This window comes from Dendrobates tinctorius, unplaced genomic scaffold (assembly GCF_039654945.1).
Source record: "Dendrobates tinctorius isolate UK_male_01 unplaced genomic scaffold, ASM3965494v1 ptg000086l, whole genome shotgun sequence".
Taxonomy (NCBI): domain Eukaryota; kingdom Metazoa; phylum Chordata; class Amphibia; order Anura; family Dendrobatidae; genus Dendrobates; species Dendrobates tinctorius.
Genome location: NW_027361754.1, coordinates 61,295,070 through 61,317,150, shown reverse-complemented (window position 1 = coordinate 61,317,150; position 22,081 = coordinate 61,295,070).

Sequence of the window (22,081 nt, the reverse complement as noted above, 5' to 3'; positions counted from 1 at the left end):
GGACAACAACTTTTGGGGTCTAATTTATCCTGGTACCTTTGTGAAAATAATAAATTGCGCACTAAAAAATAATTTTTTGAGGAAAAAAAATTTTTTTTTATTTTCACGGCTCTGCATTATAAACTTTTGTGAAGCACTTGGTGGTTCAAAGTGCTCACTATGCATCTAGATAAGTTCCTTAGGGGGTCTAGTTTCCAAAATGGGGTCATTTGTGGGAGCTCCAATGTTTAGGCACACAGGGGCTCTCCAAACACAACATGGTGTCCGCTAACGATTAGAAGTAATTTGCATTTCAAAAAGTCAAATGGTGCTCCTTCCCTTCTGAGCCCTGCCGTGTGCCCAAACAGTGGTTCCCCCCATATATGGGGCAGCAGCAAACTCAGGACAAACTGGACAACAACTTTTGTGGTCCAATTTCTCCTGTTAGCCTTGTGAAAATTAAAAATAGCGGGATAAAAATCATTTTTGAGGAAAAAAAAATATTTTTTATTTTCACTGCTCTGTTATAAACTTTTGTGAAGCACTTGGGGGTTCAAAGTGCTCACTACACATCTAGATAAATTCCTTAGGGGGTCTAGTTTCCAAAATGGGGTCACTTGTGGGGGAGTTCCGATGTTTAGGCACACAGGGGCTCTCCAAACGCGACATGGTGTCCGATAACGATTGGAGCTAATTTTCCATTCAAAAAGTCAAATGGTGCTCCTTCCCTTCTGGACCCTGCCGTGCGCTCAAACAGTGGTTTATGACCACATATGAGGTATCGGTGTACTCAGGAGAAATTGCTCAACAAATTTTAGGATCCATTTTATCCTGTTGCCCATGTGAAAATGAAAAAACTGAGGCTAAAAGAAAATTTTTGTGAAAAAAAAGTACTTTTTTTTTACGGATCAATTTGTGAAGCACCTGGGGGTTCAAAGTGATCACTATGCATCTAGATAAGTTCCTTTGGGGGTCTAGTTTCCAAAATGGGGTCACTTGTGGAGGAGCTCTAATGTTTATGCACACAGGGGCTCTCCAAACGTGACATGGCAGCTGCTAAATATTCCAGCATATTTTCCATTCAAAAAGTCAAATGGCGCTCCTTCCCTTCCGGGCCCTGCCGTGCACCCAAACAGTGGTTTATGACCACATATGAAGTATCGGTGTACTCAGGAGAAATTGCCCAACAAATTTTCGGATCCATTTTATCCTGTTACCCATGTGAAAATGAAAAAATTGATGCTAAAAGAAAATTTTTGTTGGAAAAATTAAAATGTCAATTTTTTCTTTCAACGTTGCTTTAGTTCCTGTGAATCACCTGAAGGGTTAATAATCTTCTTGATTGTAGTTTTGAGTAGCTTGCGGGGTGCAGTTTTTAGAATGGTGTCACTTTTGGGCATTTTCTGCCATATAGACCCCTCAAAGTGACTTCAAATGTGAGGTGGTCCCTAAAAAAAATGGTTTTGTAAATTTTATTGTAAAAATTAGAAATCGCTGGTCAACTTTTAACCCTTATAACTTCCTAACAAAAAAATATTTTGTTTCCAAAATTGTGCTGATGTAAAGTAGACATGTGGGAAATGTTATTTAGTAACTATTTTGTGTCACATAACTCTCTGGTTTAACAGAATAAAAATTCAAAATTTGAAAATTGCGAAATTTTCTAAATTTTTGCCAAATTTCAGATTTTTTCACAAATAAACGCAAAAATTATCGACCTAAATTTACCACTACCATGAAGCCCAATATGTCACGAAAAAACATTCTCAGAATCGCTAGGATGCGTTGAAGCGTTCCAGAGTTATTACCTCATAAAGGGGCACTGGTCAGAATTGCAAAAAATGGCCGGGTCATTAAGGTCAAAATAGGCTTGGTCATGAAGGGGTTAAAAGAAGCTTCCCATTAAATTTAATGCATTTTTGGATTTTTGTGCCAATGCATGCGGTTTTTCCGCTCAGAAAACGCTTAGCGGCTAAAAATGCAGCATGCTCATTAATTTCCGCATAGCTCCGCACTTTTAGCTGTTTCCAATGTTCCCAGAAAATGCGCGGAAAAAAACGCATAAAAAACGCACGTTTTTTGTGCAAAAATCACTCAAAAAATGCGCGGAAATAAACCGCACGTTTTCTGGGAAGGAGTCAGGTTTTCTGAGCGTTTAAAAACGCTAACGTGGGCACATAGCCTAAATGAGTTTGTGTTGTTTGATTGGTTCTTATTATCTCTCCTCATGAACAAGTCTTATATGGTTTGGCCAGAGAAAAGGCGCTAAAAGTGCACCATGACTTTACGGACACACTGAATTACAGCTGCGGGCTGATATTCATAGCCTGGGGAGATCCATAGGTATTAACCCCTTCCTAGGCTATAAACATTGGCCCCAATAGCTGGCCTTCCCTCTCTGGATTGGAAAATAGCACGGGAGCCCACACTATTTTCCCCCCAAAAGAATCTTTAATTAATTACATACATGTCCCCTAATTTGCACACACACACTACTAATTGTATTGGTCACTGACATCTATATATCTAACTATTCTGCATCTGTTTAGTGTATGTAAACCATGTCTTCTATCCTGTCGGCTCCTGCAGTGATTTTACAGAACCGACGAATGAATTACCGGCTATTCTTCCATCTCTCTGCAATATAAAGATTAGTGATGGGTGAACACTAAAATGCTCGGGTGCTCGTTGCACGGTTCGAGAAAATTGGAATATTCGGGTACTCGGACAGAACAGCGAGCCCAATGTAAGTCTATGGGAGACCCGAGCATTTTTACCGTGATTCCCCCAGGGGTCCTTTTAAGGTCTGAAAATGGTAGAAACACTGTTCAAATGACAAGGGGACATCATGGAGATCACCCCTGGAAGCATTCCTAACTCCTAGTTCACAGCTTTAAACAAGGTTGTCATAGTTTCATGCTATTTTTACCTGTGCACCAAAAAACATACCAAAACGAAACCAAAAAGGATTTTGCTGGGAAATATGTTAAGGTACATCCTTTCCAGGTTAATGACATGTATATAGGGCAAAATAATTAACCCCAGACCAAAATGTTCCTCCCCCACTTGGGCTATGTTCAGACGCAGCGTTTTCAACTTTAACATTGCTTTCAACCAATACAAATGCATTCACTGGGAAATGTTATTGTAACATTTACCAACCCTAGCTGGCCACGTGGTGTGTGACACATAAAGTCACTCTTAAAGTCATAGAGCCTATTTTTACAGGGGCATCAGGCAGCATTAATCTTAAAGGGCCATTATTAAACAGTGGGTCTCCTATGCTGTTATTGCCTATGAGGTGAGTGGATGGGCTGCCAAGAATTACAACGCACCCCAATACCCCTTTCACGAGATGTCCAGGAGGGCTTCCAGAAAACACGTTGCATTGAATGCAAGGCCTGGCTTGCCCCAAAGTTACATACACCCCAATAAGCTTTTCAAGCCACGTACTGGATGTCCAACAAGAAATCCACTTCACATTATTCATTTCGTAATCCCAAACCCTTTTCTAATGCATTGTCTGCAAGGCTTGCTCTGCTACCAAGTCATATGCACCCCAATATGCCTTTGAACCCAGGTACTGGATGGGAACAGGAAAATCCAATTCACATTATTCATTTTGTACTCCCATTCTGCACCCCAATAACCCCATCCCCCTTGGAAGAAAGATGGAGGAGGGCCTCTTAACTAAAAATGTCCCATTAAAAAGGAGCGCGTCTCCTAGACTTGTAAAATGCCCATACACTAAGTGTATGGGCTGGCAAACATTTCCCCTGTGGGGTACACCTCAACCTTTTCCATAACAAGTATTTTATGCCCAGCAAAACCACACACCCTTGTTCGGAATTTGACACTGGCTGTAGCTACACCGTACACGTAAACCCTTTTGATCTAGTGGCGGTGAATGATGAGACTTGGAGGAAGGCCTGATTAAATAATAGGCCCAATTTCTAGGAGCAGGTCTCATAAAGTTGGAATGCCCATACACTTAGTGTATGGACTGTCAAACATTTCCCCTATGGGATGTACATATTTTTTGTATTTTGGTGATGGGTATCGTAACACCCTTGCCTAAAAATGACTGGAGCTTGCAGGAATACATTCACCCTGGTGTTCGAGTGGTGGTGGATGGTGAGGATGAGTAGAAAGAGGGGGAAGACACCAAATAGCCAAAATCAGGAAGCGTATACCCATGTGTGGGTGTGAAGAGGTGCATGGGAATGCACCTCCCAAAAAAACACTACATTGGAGATTATGTTTCGCTGTCATCATTTGGTGGTGTCGAGAAGTCAGGACCAATCCATCCCTTGTTCATTTTAATAAGAGTCAGTCTGTCTGCATTTTCCGCTGAAAAGCGAATGCGCTTATCTGTGATAATTCAACCAGCTCTGACAAAACGCTAGCTGCAGGGCAGGCCAGGACCTCCAAGGCGTAGAGAGCCAGTTCAAGTCCAGCTTGGATACCCAATAATTAAAAGGCACAGAGGAATCATGGAGGACGTAGGTACGGTGCTAGGGCTGGCGGAACGCACCAAATCATAAAATAATAGTAAGGTGCGATCGCAGCCCGGGGTCCACCGCGCAGGGGTGGTAAACTGCTTAGTAAAGGCGGAAGTATAAAGTGGTATACAAAAGGTCACACATGGTTTAACTTCACCAGTGTGAACAGTAGCGAACTCTGTTAAGACACAGAGCCGCACTACCGCAGAACATAAATGCCGGAGCCTGTTAAACTCACAGCATTCGGCAAGAGAGCGCTCAGTATGTGGTCACAGAACTCAGCCCCAAGGACACGGGGTCTGAGTCCCTCTAGACCTACTGAGGATGTGGCATCGCACCTGCGGACGCCTCTAATGAACGCTGACCACAGAGGGATGCAGATTATGTGCACCGTGGCGTGCAGACAAAGCCACCGGGGGATGTTGATGCCAGTCTCTGACTCTACCTCTACCTGGATCTCAGCCTTGGGGCTAGTGTGGCGCCCCTGAGGCTCAGTCGCCACAGAGGTACTGCACCTTCTCCTAAGGTGTAGTGCCCCACCATTCAGGTAAGGTGGGAACTCCTTTCCACACTCCAACACTCGCACCCCACACAACAGGGTAGTTCTGCACAACCACTTTGTGGCTCATTGCTTAGAGAGTAGCAGAGCACCTCTGGTGGTTCCCTGCTTGGAACACTGGATGTGCTGGGAGGTGGGTGGAGTTGAGATATATAAAAGAGTGGGAAAGTGTAGGATTACAGGTTCAGTCTGGCAAAAGGTCAGGTGGGTAAGAAGTCACTCAGACAGGAGTGAGGATCCCTGGAAGAAGGGATGGAGGAAGGAGTGCTGCAGCTGCCTCAGTGATCTGAGCCAGCTGGCACGGGAAAGGGAAAGAAGGAGAAAGATGTAGAACTGGAACCTAAGCTTCCATAAGAGAGAAAGACAATTACGGAATGAAGGAGTAGGAGAACAGAGAGGACGTGAGTTGGAAGAGGAACCCTGACTATAGGTTCTCAGCGCAAGGCCGGGGCCTGGTCCCCGAGGTTGTATGGACACTTATGGTTCTGCAGCAGACACAGTGGAGTAGTAGACTGTAAATGCACTACTCCCATCTAAGACTTGGGGTACAACAGCAACTGATTAGAGAGCCGGGACTCAGGAGAAGGGAGTCCCCAAAGCAGGCTATAGCTGTCTGGCATGCGAGTAGAGTTCTTGGGAACATCTAACAGGATGTACCACGGTACTGGAGCTCTTCACACTTTAAGGCGCAATAGAGGAGTCGTTCAGGAAAGGTACATGTTGGCGGAGTGTTGGAGAGGAGCTTTCCATCTGGCCTGGAGGTTGGCTGAGTCTCTGACCCGGAGGACATGGCCCGGAGGCAGGCACCCTTGTGTACCACAGACTGTGAGTAAAGTTTTGGAACTGCAAGCCTCGGTGTCCTCCATTCATTCTCGCGCCAACCCGCTCAGCACCACTACATCTGGGTACCATCCTTTACACTGCCTGCTCCTCATGACAACCATTACAACTACACTGCCCTGGGACATCAGCCCTGCCTGTGGAGGGCTATACCATCACTGCTGCACCATACCATCTATCCCAGAGGATCTGCATGCAGCGTCGGCTTAACATCTCCTTTGCCGAGCACCACATGTGTCGTCACGAACTATTCCATTCCACTTAAACTACATTACATTCCCCATTGCTTGGGCGCCCAGGGCCACGGACCGGGTCACCGCTGCTGTGACACATCCCCCCTGACACCGGCCTGGTACCGAGTACCCCACGGCCCTGGGAGGGCGACACACTAGCAAGTTAAGTTACACAACACATGTGTACCAAGGTTAGGGGTTTCCAATGAGTCATTCACCAGAGACATTCATACATGCATACAACACTCACTCCACATGGTCTAAATCTTTCTCTATATTAGCGTATGGCCGAGGGGCCATGCGAACCTTTTATAGCCGCGTCCTTCTGGGACCTTCCTGACCTTCCTGATGGTCCAATTCGATCTGGAGAAGGACCTGAGCATGTGACCTCCGATCTCCAATGAGAGATCGTCCCACGGGCATGTTCAGTGGAACGAAAGGAGGACTTGGTCCCTGGAGTACTGTAGCCAGCTGCTGACCAGCATGCGTTCCTATAGCTGGACCAGAGGTGGCAGCAGCAACCAAACCTACAGAGCTGGTCTGAGCAGAGTGCCTGGATTGACAAGTCTGCTGAGCAGCCTCCTCTGTGGCTGGAGAGGAATGGGAGACTGCCGAATACAAGGCTCGGGATTTCTGCTGTGCAGCGACAGGAACCCAATGCCTAACATTACCCTCCCTCCTAGGGCCCCCTCCCCTCTGAGCCTCGCTGCGCTCAAATGCCGCAATGAGAAGCGGAGCGCGGATTTTCTCCACTGGGTCCCAGGTCCGAGCTTCTGTACCATGACCCTTCCAGTCCACCAAATAAAACTTTTTCCCATGTACCACCCTGCATCCAATGATGGCATTAACCTCAAACTCGTCTGAGAACAGGTCTGATGTTCCGGCAGATGATTCGGAGAACCAAGACATGTGGACCGGCTTAAGAAGGGACATGTGGAAGTTGTTAGAGATAGCCAAGTGTGGTGGAAGGGCCATCCGATAGACCACAGATCTGATGTGCTCGAGGAACTTAAAGGGACCAATGTATCGAGGAGCGAACTTAATGGACTCGACTCGCAGCCTGATGTTACGGGCGGAGAGCCACACTAAGTCGCCAGGGGAGAAGGTTGGAGCAGGACGCCAGTGTGCGTCCGCGGAGACCCTCATTCTCTCCTTAGAGGCCCGAATAGCATCCTGGGTGCGGCCCCAAATATCACGTGCCTCCATTGCCCTGTCTGCCACCCTAGAGTCGGTGGATGACACGGGCATGGGCACCGGGACACGAGGATGTTGGCAATAGTTAAGAAGGAATGGGGTCTGGCCGGTGGAATCGGCCACAGTGTTGTTCAAGGCGAACTCTGCCCACGGCACCAAGGATACCCAGTCATCCTGCTTGGCCGAGACAAAATGTCGGAGATGTGACCAGGGTCTGGTTGGCCCTCTCTACCAACCCGTTCATCTCGGGATGATAGGCCGAGGAGAGATTCAGCTCAATACTGGGCTCTCTCCAGAACCGAGATGCAAACTGGGGACCCCGGTCACTGACAATCTTGTCTGGCATGCTGTGTAACCGGAAAACATGTTTAATGAACAACACTGCTAGACCCCGTGCGGAAGGTAGCTGAGAGAGAGGCACCAAGTGCACCATTTTAGAAAAATGATCGTGACGACCCAAATAATTGTGCTGCCACTGGACTTGGGTAGACCCACCACAAAGTCCATTCCAAATATCTCCCAGTGCCTGTCTGCCACCGGTAAGGGGTAAAGTAAACCAGCGGGTCGTTGCCGGGAAGACATATTCTTGGCGCAGGAGACGCACGCCTGAATATAGTCTCTGACATCATGGGCCATATGCTGCCACCAGTACGTCCTCGCCAAAAGCTCAACTGTCCGCTTAGTACCAAAGTGTTCACCCACCCTGGACATGTGAGCCCAAGAGAGGACCTCCGGACGCAAACGGGCAGAGACAAAAGTCTTGCCCGGGGGTGCAGACTCACGGGCAACCGAGGCCGCTGTCCTCAGGCTCTCAGATGGTACAATTAACCGAGGCTCCTCCTCCGCTGACACCACGGAGCGAGAGAGCGTATCGGACCGAACATTCTTCTCACCGGAAAGAAAATGTAGGGTGAAGTGGAACCGGGAGAAAAAGGGAGACCATCGGGCTTGGCGGGAAATTAACCGCTGGGCAGTTTGGAGATTGACCAAGTTTTTATGGTCGGTGAACACCTGGAAAGGGTACCGAGCACCCTCCAGGAGATGTCTCCACTTCGAGAAGGCCAATTTCATCGCTAGCAACTCCCTGTCCCCAGTGGAACAGTTCCTCTCCGCTGGTGAAAAAGTTGTAGAGAAGAAGAAACGGGTGCATCCGACCCTGAGCATCCTTCTGGAAGAGGACCGATTCCGGGACCAACGGAAGAGGCATCTACTTCCAAGATGAAAGGTTTATCTACATCGGGACGATGTAGATTGGGAGCGCTAGCAAAGTGGGACTTGACAGAGGAAAAGGCCTTAGAGACCTGTTCCTACCATAACTTGGGGTTAGCTCCCTTTTTGGTGAGGGCAACTAAGGGAGCTACCAAGGTGGAGAAGTGGGGAATGAACTGGCGATAGTAGTTTATGAACCCCAAAAAGCACTGCACCACTTTGAGAGAGTGGGATTCCTGCCAGTTCATTACCACCTGCAGCTTGGCAGGATCCATAGCCAATCCCTGGGCAGGAAAGGCAAGGACACTTGCTCAAACAGGCACTTCTCCAACTTGGCGTAGAGGGAATTTGCCCATAAGCAGTCGAAGACCTTGCAAACCTCTCTCCGGTGGGAGTCCATATCTGGAGAGAAAATGAGAATATCATCCAGATAGACAACCACCGAGGTAGAGAGCATATCTCGAAAGATATCATTCACAAAATCCTGGAAGAAGGCAGGAGCATTACAAAGCCCAAAGGGCATGACTAGATACTCGTAATGGCCATCCCTGATGTTAAAGGCCGTCTGTCTTTCACTCGTCCCCCTCACAGACACGCATCAGATTATAGGCCCCCCGCAGATCCAGCTTGCAAAAAACCCTCGCTCCTCGTAATCTATCAAACAGTTCTGATATCAGAGGTACAGGATATTTATTCTTAACGGTGATGGCGTTAAGACCCCTGTAATCAATGCAGGGACGTACTTCTCCATTCTTCTTTTGGACAAAGAAGACTCCCACCCCCGCTGGTGACACTGACTTCTTAATGAATCCCCTTGTCAGAATCTCCCTGATGTATTGAGACATGGCCTCGGTCTCCGGGAAAGATAGGGGATAGACACGACCCTGAGGAGGCTCAGCACCGAGCAAGAGGTCAATAGGAAAGTCATAGGGACGGTGCGGTGGAAGACTCTGACGCTTTCTTGGAGAAAACGTCCGCATACTGGTGATAGTGCTTGGGGAGCGAGGAAAGATCTGCGGGAACCTCTATGGTAGTGACCTGTACGCAGTCCCTCTGGCATCTACCCTGACAGGACTTACTCCAACTCAGAATTTTTCCCGAGGACCACTCTATATGAGGAGAGTAGAAACGCAACCAGGGAACCCCCTAGGAGGACCTGATCGATGCCCTCCGGCATAACAAGTAGAGATAACGTCTCCGGATGGGACGGAGACAGGGAGAGACTCAGTGGAGCAGTCTGGTGGATAACCTGGGAGGGTAGTGTCGCTCCATTCACCACTCTGATAGTGACAGGCTGAGGTAGCAAGACCAAGGGGATTGCATGCCGTTGGGCGAAGGCGGAGGACATAAAATTGCCCTCTGCTCTGGAATCCACACAAACCTGCACCTCCAGAGTGGAAGAGCCGAACTCAAGTGTCCCCTTAAAGGACAACTTGGATGAAAATGTTGCGGTGTCTAATAGACCCCCTCTGACAGCAACTAGACTCGAGCGTCCCGACTGCTGTGGGCACCTGTTGGCATGGTGACCAGGCTGCCGACAGAGGGAACAAACTAGGGATGCTCACGCGGACCGGGGTTTGGAACCCGTGCGAGACACCTCCATGGGTTCTGGGAGCTCAGACACCTGATCGGGGAGTTCCGGAGGTTTAGTGAAGGTTGGTGCCAATCTAAACCTCTGGCTGGACTGGACCCGCTCCAGCCCTCGCTCGGTAAAACGAAGATTAATGTGGGTGGAGACGGTAATGAGCTCCTCCAGCGTTGCGGGAGTCTCCCTAGTGGCCAGGGCGTCCTTGACGTGATGAGCAAGGCCGCTCCAGAAGATTGGAATTAGGACCTTATCAGGCCACTCCAGCTCTGAGACCAGAGTCCGGAAGTGGATGGCATATTGGCTGACCAAGGACAAACCCTGTGTTAAAGCCAGGAGCTGGAGCGCAGTGTCATGTGACCCGAGGCCCCAAAAAGACTTGCTTCAGAGTGACCAGAAACTGAGAGGCACTCTGTAGCACGGGGTCACCGCGCTCCCACAGCCGAGTGGCCCACTCCAGACCCCTGCCAGACAGGAGAGAGATGATAAATCCCACCATAGCCCATTCTGAGGGGAATCGTGCCACCAGCAGCACTAGCTGTATAGCGCACTGGCTGACGAAAACCCTATATGAGGCACTATGACCCGAAAACTTCTCGGGCAAAGGGAGGCGGGACAAAGTCAGAGTAGGGATGGCAGTGGTCACATGGGAGACAGCCTCCGTGGCTGCCTGAACAGCGACCGCAGTAACATCTGCAGCTGAGGGTGAACGCTCGAAAGCCGCCAACCTGCCCCCTAGCTGCCGGATGTGCTGCAGCAGTTGCTGTTCGTCCGCAATTACTAGCCAGACCCTGGCGCTAATATAATGACGGAACGCACCAAATAATAAAATAATAGTAAGGTGTGTTCACAGCCCGGGGTCCACCGTGCAGGGGTGGTAAACTGCTGCTTAGTAATGGCGGAAGTATAAAGTGGTATACAAAAGGTCACACGTGGGTTAACGTCACCCAGTGTGAACAGAAGTGAACTCTGTTACGACACAGAGCTGTACTACTGCAAAACATAAATGCCGGAGCCTGTAAAACTCACAGCACTCGGCAACATAGCGCTCAGTATGTGGTCACAGAACTCTGCCCCCAGGACACGAGGTCTGAGTCCCTCTAGACCTACTGAGCGTGCGGCGTCGCACCTGCGGACACCTCTAATGAACGCTGACCACAGAAGAATGCAGATTATGTGCACCATGGCGTACAGACAAAACCACCAGTGTATGTTGATGCAGTCTCTGACTCTACCTCTACCTGGACCTCAGCCTGGGCGCTAGCAGGCTAGGTTACACAACACATGCGTACCAAGGGTAGGGGTTTCCAATGAGTCATTCACCAGAGACATTCATGCATGCATACAACACTCACTCCACATGGTCTGAATCTTTCTCTATATTAGCGCATGGCCGAGCGGCCATGCAAACCTTTTATAGCCGCGTCCTTCCGGGACCTTCCTGATGGTCCAATTCGAGCTAGGAGAAGGACCTGAGCATGTGACCTCCAATCTCCAATGAGAGATCGTCCCATGGGCATGCTCAGTGGACCGAAAGGAGGACTTAGTCCCTGGAGTAGCTCGCTGCTGACCAGCATGCGTTGCTCTAGCTGGACCAGAGGTGGCAGCAGCAACCAAACCTACAGAGCTCGTCTTAGCAGAGCGCCTGGATCGTCGAGTCTGCTGAACAGCCTCCTCTGTGGCCGGAGAGGAATGGGAGACTGCTGAATGAAAGGCTTGGGATTCCTGCTGTGCAGAGACAGGAACCCCCATGCCTAACATATGGTCAGCAAGGTATTCCCTCAGCATTAGAAAACATTGCATTCCTTGATTACTCAGGGCAATGGGAGGGTTTTAGAAAACTGTCCCAGAACTTTGCCAGTGTGTCTCTGCTGGATTGGAGTTGTCTCGCTTGGTTGGCCAATGAACTGTTATCTCTGCTGGCAGCATTTTGAGATGGAAATTTTTTAATAATTCAGCAACAATGGACCTTTGGTACTGCACCATTTTGGTACACCTGTCTGCCTCTGGAACAAGAGATTGAAAGTTCTTCTTGTAGCGCGAGTCTAAAAGTGTCACTAGCCAGTAATGACTGTTACCCAATATTTTCACAATACGAGGTTCACGGGAAAGGCACTGCAACATAAAGTCAGCCATGCGTGCCAGACTGGTAACAGACAAGCCTTCCATGTCCTCACCAACAGGATGACTGACCAAGGTGTCCTCCTCCTCCTCTTCTTCCCTGTCCTCAGGTTATCCATGCTGAACAAATGGTATGACAGTTGTGGTTGCAGTCCCGTCTATAGCGCATGAAAGTAGCTCCTGTTCTTCCTCCTCCTCCTCTTCCTCATTGTCAACCAAACCACAATGAGATGACATGAGGTTGGGCTGTGTGTAATCACCCTGTATGGTTCCTTGATCTATGTCCTCGTGCTCTGCCTGCAATGCATCCTCTTTCATTCTGAGTAGAGAACTTTTCAGAATGCAGATGAGCAGGATGGTGATGCTAATTATGGCGTCATCGCCGCTCACCATCTTGGTGTACTGCTCAAAGTTTTGGATGTTACATATGGGTCGCCCTCCCAGGGCTGTGGGGTACTTGGTACCAGGCCCGGTGTCAGTGGGATGTGTCACAGCAGCAGTGACCCGGTCCGTGGCCCTGGGTGCCCAAGTAATGGGGGAATGTAGTTAATGGAATGGAATAGTTTGTGACGCCACCTGTGGTGCTCGGCAAGGGAGGTGTTAAGCCGACGCTGCAGGCAGATCCACTGGGACTGATGGTATGGTGCAGCAAGGATGTAAAAGCTCCCCACAGGGGGAGCTATAGTCCCAGGGCAGTGTAGATGTGGTTGACACGGGGATGTAGCAGTGCCGGAAAGGTAGGAAGCAGACAAGACACAGCAGGGTGCAATTTCTGTACCTTTACTTGATAACTGCAGTCCAGGGTCCTGATTACAGATGGTAACGGAGCAGACTAGCCTGGAAGCAACTCAGGGATTCTCTCTCAGCAGACGGACTGTGCAGTCTCCTTCCTAACGCTTGTTTGAATGAAGCACTCCAGTACTATGTTACTCTGAAGTTCCTCCTGTCAGATGTTCCCAAGAACCGTACTTGCACGGCAGACAGCTGTAGCCTCTCTCGGGGACTCCTCGCCTGAGTCCTCGCTCTCTATCCAAGCTGCTGTTGTGCCTCAAGTCTTAGATGGGAGCAGGGCATTTACAGCCTCCTACTCCTCTGGTATCTGCTGTAGGACCCTTAGTATCCGTACAGCCGTGGAGACCACACTTCACCCTCCACAGACTAACTGACCACTCCTTCCTCTTGGCCCTCAGAAGGCACCCCTCCCCTTAATCCTGGTTCATAGTTCCCCCTGCTGGCCTGGAGTGGAACTATGTTGCATGTATGGATTGACTGCAAGAGAGACCCATCATTGCCTCCAAGCCTGGCATTACCCTCCCCTGGAGGAAGGCAAAGCCACTGTGGCAGCCATACTCCTGGGGGCGCCACACATATGTCTGACATCCATGTCTACTCCTGATGTCTTGTGTGTGGAGTCCAACCTGAAAAACAGAGGCCTTGTTGATACTGGTATTCAACAACTGCCCTCTTCTGCTCACAAATCCTTTCCAACATATGAAGTGTAGAGTTCCAACGCGTGGGGACATCACACACCAGTCGGTGAGCCAGAATCTGCAATCGCTGCTGAAGATGAAGCTGACTTTCTAAAATGGGCCCTCAGGTGGCGTACTTTCACCAGCAGATCCAGCAGCTCCGGGTAGCTTTTTAGAAAATGTTGAACAACGAGGTTGAGCACATGGGCCAGGCATGGTACGTGTGTCAGTTCGCCTTGCCTTAGAGCCGCCACCAGGTTCCTGCCATTGTCATACTCAACCATGCCTGGCTGGAGATTCAGCGGTGTCAGCCACACATCTGCCTGCTCTTCCAACTTGTGACTGATGTGCTCATTTCGGAGATGGAGGCTGAAGAGGAGGAGGAGGTGCAGGAGCTGTACACAGTGGGGGCAACCCTGATTGACGTAGGGCCCGCAATCCATGGCATGTGGAGGGCGTGTTCCATCCCAAAGTCTGACTGGGTCCCGGCTTCCACTATGTTACAGTGTGCCATCAGCGAGATGTACCGTCCCTGGCCACAAGCACTTGTCCACGTGTCCGTGGTTAGGTGTACTTTACCACTAACTGCATTGTTGAGGGCATGGGTAATGTTGTGGGACACATGCTTGAGTAATTCCGGGACGGCACAGCGGGAGAAATAGTGGCAGCTGGGGAACGAGTACCTTGGGACAGCCGCCGCCATCAGGTTGCGGAAAGTTTCCGTCTCCACGAGCCTAAAAGGCAACATAAGCGCAAACAGATGAGAAATATGAGAATTGAGTACTGTGGCCTGTGGGGCGTTGCCTGTGTATTTACGCTTACATTCCAATGACTGGAGTATAGACCACTGAAGGCTGCGCTGGGACAAGTACGTGGAAGTGCTTGATGATGGTGCTATTTGACTGTGGGCAACAGCAGGTGCAGGGCAGGAGGCATCTTTGCATGCACCATGGACAGGGGATTGGATAGAACGCACAACAGTGGAAGAAGCTGTGGTGTCACCAGCAGACACAGCATGGGGTTGGGCACACAAAGATGGGTGCTTTGCTGCCATGTGCCTGATCATGCTGGTGGCTGTAACGCTGGTAGTTTTCCTACCCCTGCTGATGTTGGCATGACAGTTGTTGCAAATGGCCTGTTTGGGGTTATCGGCAGAGTCTTTAAAAAATAACCAGATCCGGGAAGACCTAACAGTTGGACTGGCCATTTCCGTCATATTGGTGTTACAGGGAACGGTTGCACACCTTCTGTCTGCAGTCACTACACTTCTTCCTGCCTGAAGTGGTGCAACGCCTACCTCCCCCTGTGTGCTGCTGTCCTCGTTCTGCATGTCCTCCAGGTTGGGTCTGTTACTATATCATCCACCACCTCATCTTCCACTTCCCCACCCTGGTCCTCCTCCTCAAGTGGACCGGGCGAGAGGCACGAATATCCAAATGGAAAACTGAACAGCTCTTCGGAGTGTCCGAGTGTGGGATCAGTTGTCTCAAGGCACTCAGTATGGTGGGAGGACGGAGGATCAGGGAAAGGAATATGCTGTCTAGATTTACGGCTACTGTGACTTGACCGTGTGGAAGACAGGGTGCTGGTGGTGGTGGATAAGTAACTTGAAGTATTATTCGCTATCCAACCAACAACTTTTTCACACTGCTCGAGCTTCAATAGTGATGTCATGCCGTGGTCCCCTAGGACTTCGGACACTAAAGTCCAGCAAGAAGATGTGGGTGTTTTCAGTGGCCCAATTTCAGCTTGCCCACGGCCTTGTCCTGCACCATCACCATCACGTCCACTTCCCCGTCCCTTACCACGCGCCTTGCCCATTGTAAATGGACTAGAATATTATACACGTTCACTACAAATGGCTGATTTGGGAGGCAACTTGTAGAGGAGGAAGACCTGTGAAGACTCAGACGTCAAGGTTAGATTTCAGAAAGGCAGATTTTAAGGGATTCAGAAAGAGAATTGGAGGGATCCAATGGCTGGATATCCTTAAAGACAAAAATGTCCAGGAAGGATGGGAAATCTTGAAAAATGAAATTCTCAAAGCACAATTGTTAACAATTCCGAAAAGAGGGAAGAATAGGAAGCATTTAAGGAAGCCAGGATGGATGAACACAGAACTTAAGCACATGCTAAAAAGGAAGAAAAAATGTTTATAAAATGGAAAGAGGGAGGCATATCTAAAGAAGAATATAATGCTGTCTGCAGAACCTGCAGGGCACAAATCAGATTATCTAAAGCTGACAATGAATTGAGGCTTGCAAGGGATGTCAAAAGCAATAATAAAGGATTTTGGGGATATGTCAAAAGTAAAAGAAAAGTCAAAGATGCTATAGGATTTTTACAGGATGAAAATTATGAAATGGTAAGACAGGATGTTGAGAAGGCCGAACTTTTAAATTCCTATTTTGCATCTGTTTTCTCTCAGAAAGGAAATGTAACATCAACTGTTTTTCACTGTCCTATTAAGGGAATAGAAGAATCCAGGATATCGATAAACAGAAAGATAGTGAGGAAACAGTTAGCTAACCTAAATGAATTCAAGTCTCCAGGTCCAGATGAAATACACCTCAGAGTACTGAAGGAGATAGCAGAAGAAATTTTTAAACCCCTCTCCATAATCTTTGAAAATTCTTGGAGAACAGGAGAAGTCCCAGAAGACTGGAGAAGAGCAAATGTTGTTCCTATCTTCAAAAAGGGGAAGAAGGTGGACCCAGGCAACTATAGGCCGGTGAGTCTGACTTCTATACCAGGAAAGATCTTTGAACAAATTATTAAACAACATGTATATCAGTACCTGGATAAGAATGAAGTGATTAAACAGAGTCAGCATGGGTTTGTAACTAATAAGTCATGTCAGACTAACTTAATTTCCTTCTATGACAGAATCACTGATTGGGTGGATCAAGGAAATGCTGTAGATATAGTATATCTTGACTTCAGCAAAGCATTTGACAAAGTATCTCATACAATCCTTATTGAAAAAATGACTAAGTATGGAATGGACAAAGCAACTGTTAGGTGGATTCATAACTGGCTTAGTGATCGGACCCAAAGAGTGGTCGTAAATGGCTGCACATCCAGTTGGAAGAATGTCTCAAGTAGGGTACCACAGGGCTCTGTCCTCGGCCCTGTATTGTTCAACATCTTTATCAACGATTTAGATGAAGGAATTGAGGGTAAACTGATTAAATTTGCTGATGACACAAAGCTAGGAGGGATAGCTAATACTAGAGAAGAGAGAGAGAGGATTCAAAAAGATATAAATAAACTGGAGAAGTGGGCAGCAACTAACAGAATGGTTTTTAACAGGGAAAAATGCAAAGTACTACATCTGGGCAATAAAAATGAAAAAAGCATATACAGAATGGGAGGAATAGGCCTAAGCAACAGCACATGTGAAAAAGACTTGGGTATACTAATAGATCACAGACTGAATATGAGTCAACAGTGTGATGCAGCAGCAAAAAAGGCAAATGCAATTCTAGGATGTATTAACAGAAGCATACAGTCTAGATCACGTGAAGTCATTATTTCCCTCTAATCCTCTTTGGTCAGACCTCATCTGGAATATTGTGTCCAGTTTTGGCACCACATTTTAAAAAGGACATCAACAAACTGGAGCAAGTTCAGAAAAGAGCAACCAGAATGGTGACCGGTCTGCAAACCCTGTCTTATGAGGAAAGATTGTTTAGTTTGCAAAAGACAAGACTTAGAGGAGACTTAATAGCTGTCTACAAATATCTAAAGGGGTGTCACATTGTAGAAGGATCAACTTTATTCTTATTTGCACAAGGAAAGACTAGAAGCAATGGGATGAAACTGAATTGGAGGAGACAAAGATTAGATATTAGAAAAAACTTTTTGACAGTTAGAGTGATCAATGAGTGAAACAATCTGCCACGAGAAGTGGTGAGTTCTCCTTCAATGGAAGTCTTCAAACAGAGGCTGGACAGACATCTGACTGGGATGATTTAGCGAATCCTGCTTTGAGCAGGGGGTTGGACCAGATGGCCCAGGAGGTCCCTTCCAACTCTACGATTCTATGATTCTGTGAAACGTGTGCTGGAATACCACACTTTTACCTACCTGGACTGTAGATAAAAATTTGTTTTGCCTTATCAGATTTGTGTCAATAAGTACGTTAACAGACTGCAAAAAAAATACAATGTGAAGGCCTAAAATGGCCAAATTTTTCACACAGATAAATGAGGCCTGTTAGGGAGATACCACACCGACAAATGTGTGGCCTGTATTTTTGGCTTTTTTGGCTAAATAGTGCTGTATATAACTACAGTGCCACACAGGACAAAAAATGAAAACCGGTCTAAACCGGCTCAATTTTTAGCACACACAGATAAGAGCTAGCACGGAGATACCACACTGACAAATGTGTGCCTGTACTTTTTGCTTATTTGGATAAATAGTGCGGTATAGTAGTACAGTGACACACAGGACCAAAAAGGAAAACCGGCTTAAACTGGCTCAACTTTGAGCACACACAGATATGAGCTGACATGGAGATACCACACTGTGCTGTATATAAGTACAGTGACTCCGGAATTAGTCCTTTGAATGACTGTTGGTTTAGCTGGATGTGAGTAGTTTACGATGGTAGAACCCACACTGACTAATTAATCCCCAAATCTGAACTTATATCGGAAGCAGCTCTCCCTACACTATCTAAATCGGAAGCTGAATGCGCTGAGCATGGCGGTGTCTGGTCTCTTATACCCCTGATGATGCTGTGCGGCCAGCCAATCACTGCACGACCACAGCAAAGCTGGCTGCGGCGTTTCATTGCCTGGCAGACAATCCCTGCATCGTGACTGGGTCTCTAAAGTCCTCCAAAAAAGCTGGGTGGAGACCCGAGTTCCCGCAGAGTAATCCCGGAAATGCTCGGTGCTCGCCGAGTACACCGAGTACCGTGATACTCGGGCGAGTGACGAGTAGTGACGAGCACGTTTGCTCATCACTAATAAAGATATATACAGATATATATGTGTGTGTCACTGACATATATATAAATATATATATATAATAATTGGCAATCGGCTCTGTCACAGCTTCAATCCACCGCGCCACACAGGAAGTACGCCGAATATGCACATATTCATGACTTTAATGAGCGGTACCACATGACCGCTGAAGGTAGGAAGAGCTGTCGGAGATGTAAGAAAAAGCTCTTACTGAGAGAGCCGAACAAAACTGGTGACGATCTTCTCGTTGAGCTGAGGTCGACGTTTATTCAGGAGATACACGGCAAAACAGAACGGACAATCAGAGAAGTTGAAATATGCTGGCAAAAACAGGAATTCAGATGGGCAGAGATTCGCTAGGAGGTCTGGCGGTGATAAGGCTCCGTGCCCTGGCCATGGTGTGGCACAGTGGCATGATGGCGGTGGAATGGCAACAAGCAACAGTAACAGGGGCTTCTTATACATAATGGGAACAAAGAAAGCTGCATCTTGCCGCAGAGGGCATTTAAATTATAATTCTAAGGTGCTTACATGATAATTCTAAAGAAACATGGTTTAGAACAGAGAATATAATGACATAATACGAAGACATTAATTAATGTTTCTCCAAGCAACACTAAAACCCATAAGTCATTGGTATCTATGGCTACTGTCCTTAATCTTATCACTGCTTTCAGGCTTGATCCATAAATTCATGCATTTGACATTTTAATGATTCTGTTCTTTCTTCCAAAACTATCACGTATACACACATTGACCATATATTTGGTAACCTTATTCCCCTATTGATCTAATTTTCCTTTCTGCAAGCCTGCCAGGGTGATAGCAGACATGATCTCATTCTACATCCTCCATTTCAAAGTACATCTTATGAGTTCTTTTGTAAAAGTTGAATCTTCTCTAACTTTTGACAAGATGGCTGCCTGACTCATCATGGCCGCTCAGTATATTATGGCTGACCATTCTCTTGCAGGAGACACAGAGACTGCAGAGACTGTCCTAGGAGGGGGTAGGTGTAAGCAACATTCACCTGTCCCCGGGCCATCGCTGCACATTGCTCTGTCCTCGGCCTCCTCTGTCAGTGACGTTCAGGCAGCATAGGGCGCGATGACGTAGTTAGAGCGTGCCGCGCCCTCTGCCTGAACAGTCACTGACAGAGGGACCCGTCAGACAGCGACGAGCAACAATAGACCGGGGACAGGTGAATATCGCAGGTGCCGGGTCCCTGAGCCAGCGGTGACACCGGCACAAGTCCCCCATAGTGCACCAGAGTCCCCGCCTGCTCAAAACCCGACACCTGGCCGCCAGCGACGAGAGGAGAGTATGTAATATATTTTTTTTATTAGCAGTGGCAGCAGCATATGGGGCCTATTCTATAGAGCATTTTATGGGGCATTTTATGGGGGCATAATCTATGGAGCACCTTATGGGGGTATAATCTATGGAGCACCTTATGGGGGCATAATCTATGGAGCATCTTATGGGGGCATAATCTATGGAACATTTTATGGGGGCATAATCTATGGAGCATCTTATGGGGGCATAGTCTATTGAGCATCTTATGGGGCATAATCTGTGGAGCATTTTATGGAGCATCTTTTTTGTGGGGCATAATCTATGGAGAATCTTATGGGGCATAATCTATGGAGCATTTTATGGGGGCATAATCTATGAAGCATCTTATGGGGCATAATGCATGGAGCATCTTATGGGGCATAATCTATGGGGCATTTTACGGGGGCATAATGTATGGAGCATTTTATGGGGACATAAACCATGGAGCATCGTATGGGGCATAATCTAAGGAGCATTTTATGGAGCATCTGATGCCCAGAACCCATTTGGGCCAGGCTGTAGGGACCTGGGTTTGATGCGTGGCATCACTATCTGTGTATTCTTAGTGTGACATCAGTGGTCCAAAGTCATTTAACCCCTTGAAAACATCAGTTACTTATTCAAACCTGTGAAAATCGACTGTGTGCCCACTTTTATGCCAGTTCTGGTGCCCATAATCCATTTGGGCCAGGCTGGAGAAACCTGGGTTTGATGCAGGGCATCACTATCTGTGTATTATTAGTGTGTCGTCGTGGCTCAAAGTCATTTAACCCCTTAAAAACATCAGTTACTTTTTCAAATCTGTGAAAATTGGCTGTGTGCCCAATTTAATGCCAATTCTGATTATCAGAACCCATTTGGGCCAGGCTGGAAAGACCTGGGTTTGATGCAGGGCATCACTATCTGTGTATTCATAGTGTGACATCAGTGGCCCAAAGTCATTTAACCCCTTAAAAACATCATTTACTTATTCAAATCAGTGAAAATTGGCTGTGTGCCCAATTTAATACCAATTCTGATTATCAGAACCCATTTGGGCCAGGCTGGAGGGACCTGGGTTTGATGCAGAGCTTCACTATCTGTGTGTTCTTAGTGTGACATCAGTGGCCCAAAGTCATTTAACCCCTTAAAAACATCAGTTACTTTTTCAAATCTGTGAAAATTGGCTGTGTGCCCAATTTAATGCCAATTCTGATTATCAGAACCAATTTGGGCCAGGCTGGAGGGACCTGGGTTTGATGCAGAGCATCACTATCTGTGTATTCATAGTGTGACATCAGTGGCCCAAAGTCATTTAACCCCTTAACAACATCAGTTGCTTATTCAAATCTGTGAAAATTGGCTGTGTGCCCACTTTGATGCCAGTTCTGGTACCCATAACACATTTGGGCCAGGCTGGAGGAACCTGGGTTTGATGCAGGGCATCACTATCTTTGTGTTCTTAGTGTGATTTCAGTGGCCCAAAGTCATTTAACCCCTTAAAAACATGAGGCTGAAGTTGGTTTCTTATTCGTCCAGTTTCTTATTCGGGGCTGATTTATTGTTCATCCAGTTTCTTATTCGGGCTGAAGTTGGTTTCTTATTCGTCCAGTTTCTTATTCGGGGCTGATTTATTGTTCGTCCTGTTTCTTATTCGGGCTGAAGTTGGTTTCTTATTTGTCAGTTTCTTATTCGGCAATTTTTTCTTTTCTTGTTTTGACAGGTTTAACAACAAAAAATAAGCAACACAATAATAAAAAAACAATGCAGTGAGGTGCCCTGATGTGAATACACTTAAAATCAGCGTCAAAAATTATAAAACTGGCACAAAAATGGGCATGTTTTATTATTGTGTTGCTTATTTTTTGTTGTTAAACCTGTAAAAACAAGAAAAGAAAAAATTGCTGAATAAGAAACCAACTTCAGCCTCATGCCAAGCATGGCAACTGATCCACAATGTCGGTGAAACCGCGTGTAGCAGAACCACGTTCAAAGCCGCTGCTGTTTTTCTGCCTTTTTTCCCTTTTTGGTGCAGATTTGAAGCAGAGCGTCAAATGCTTTTTTTTAGTGCATAAACACGGGGAATCAGTACCTTTT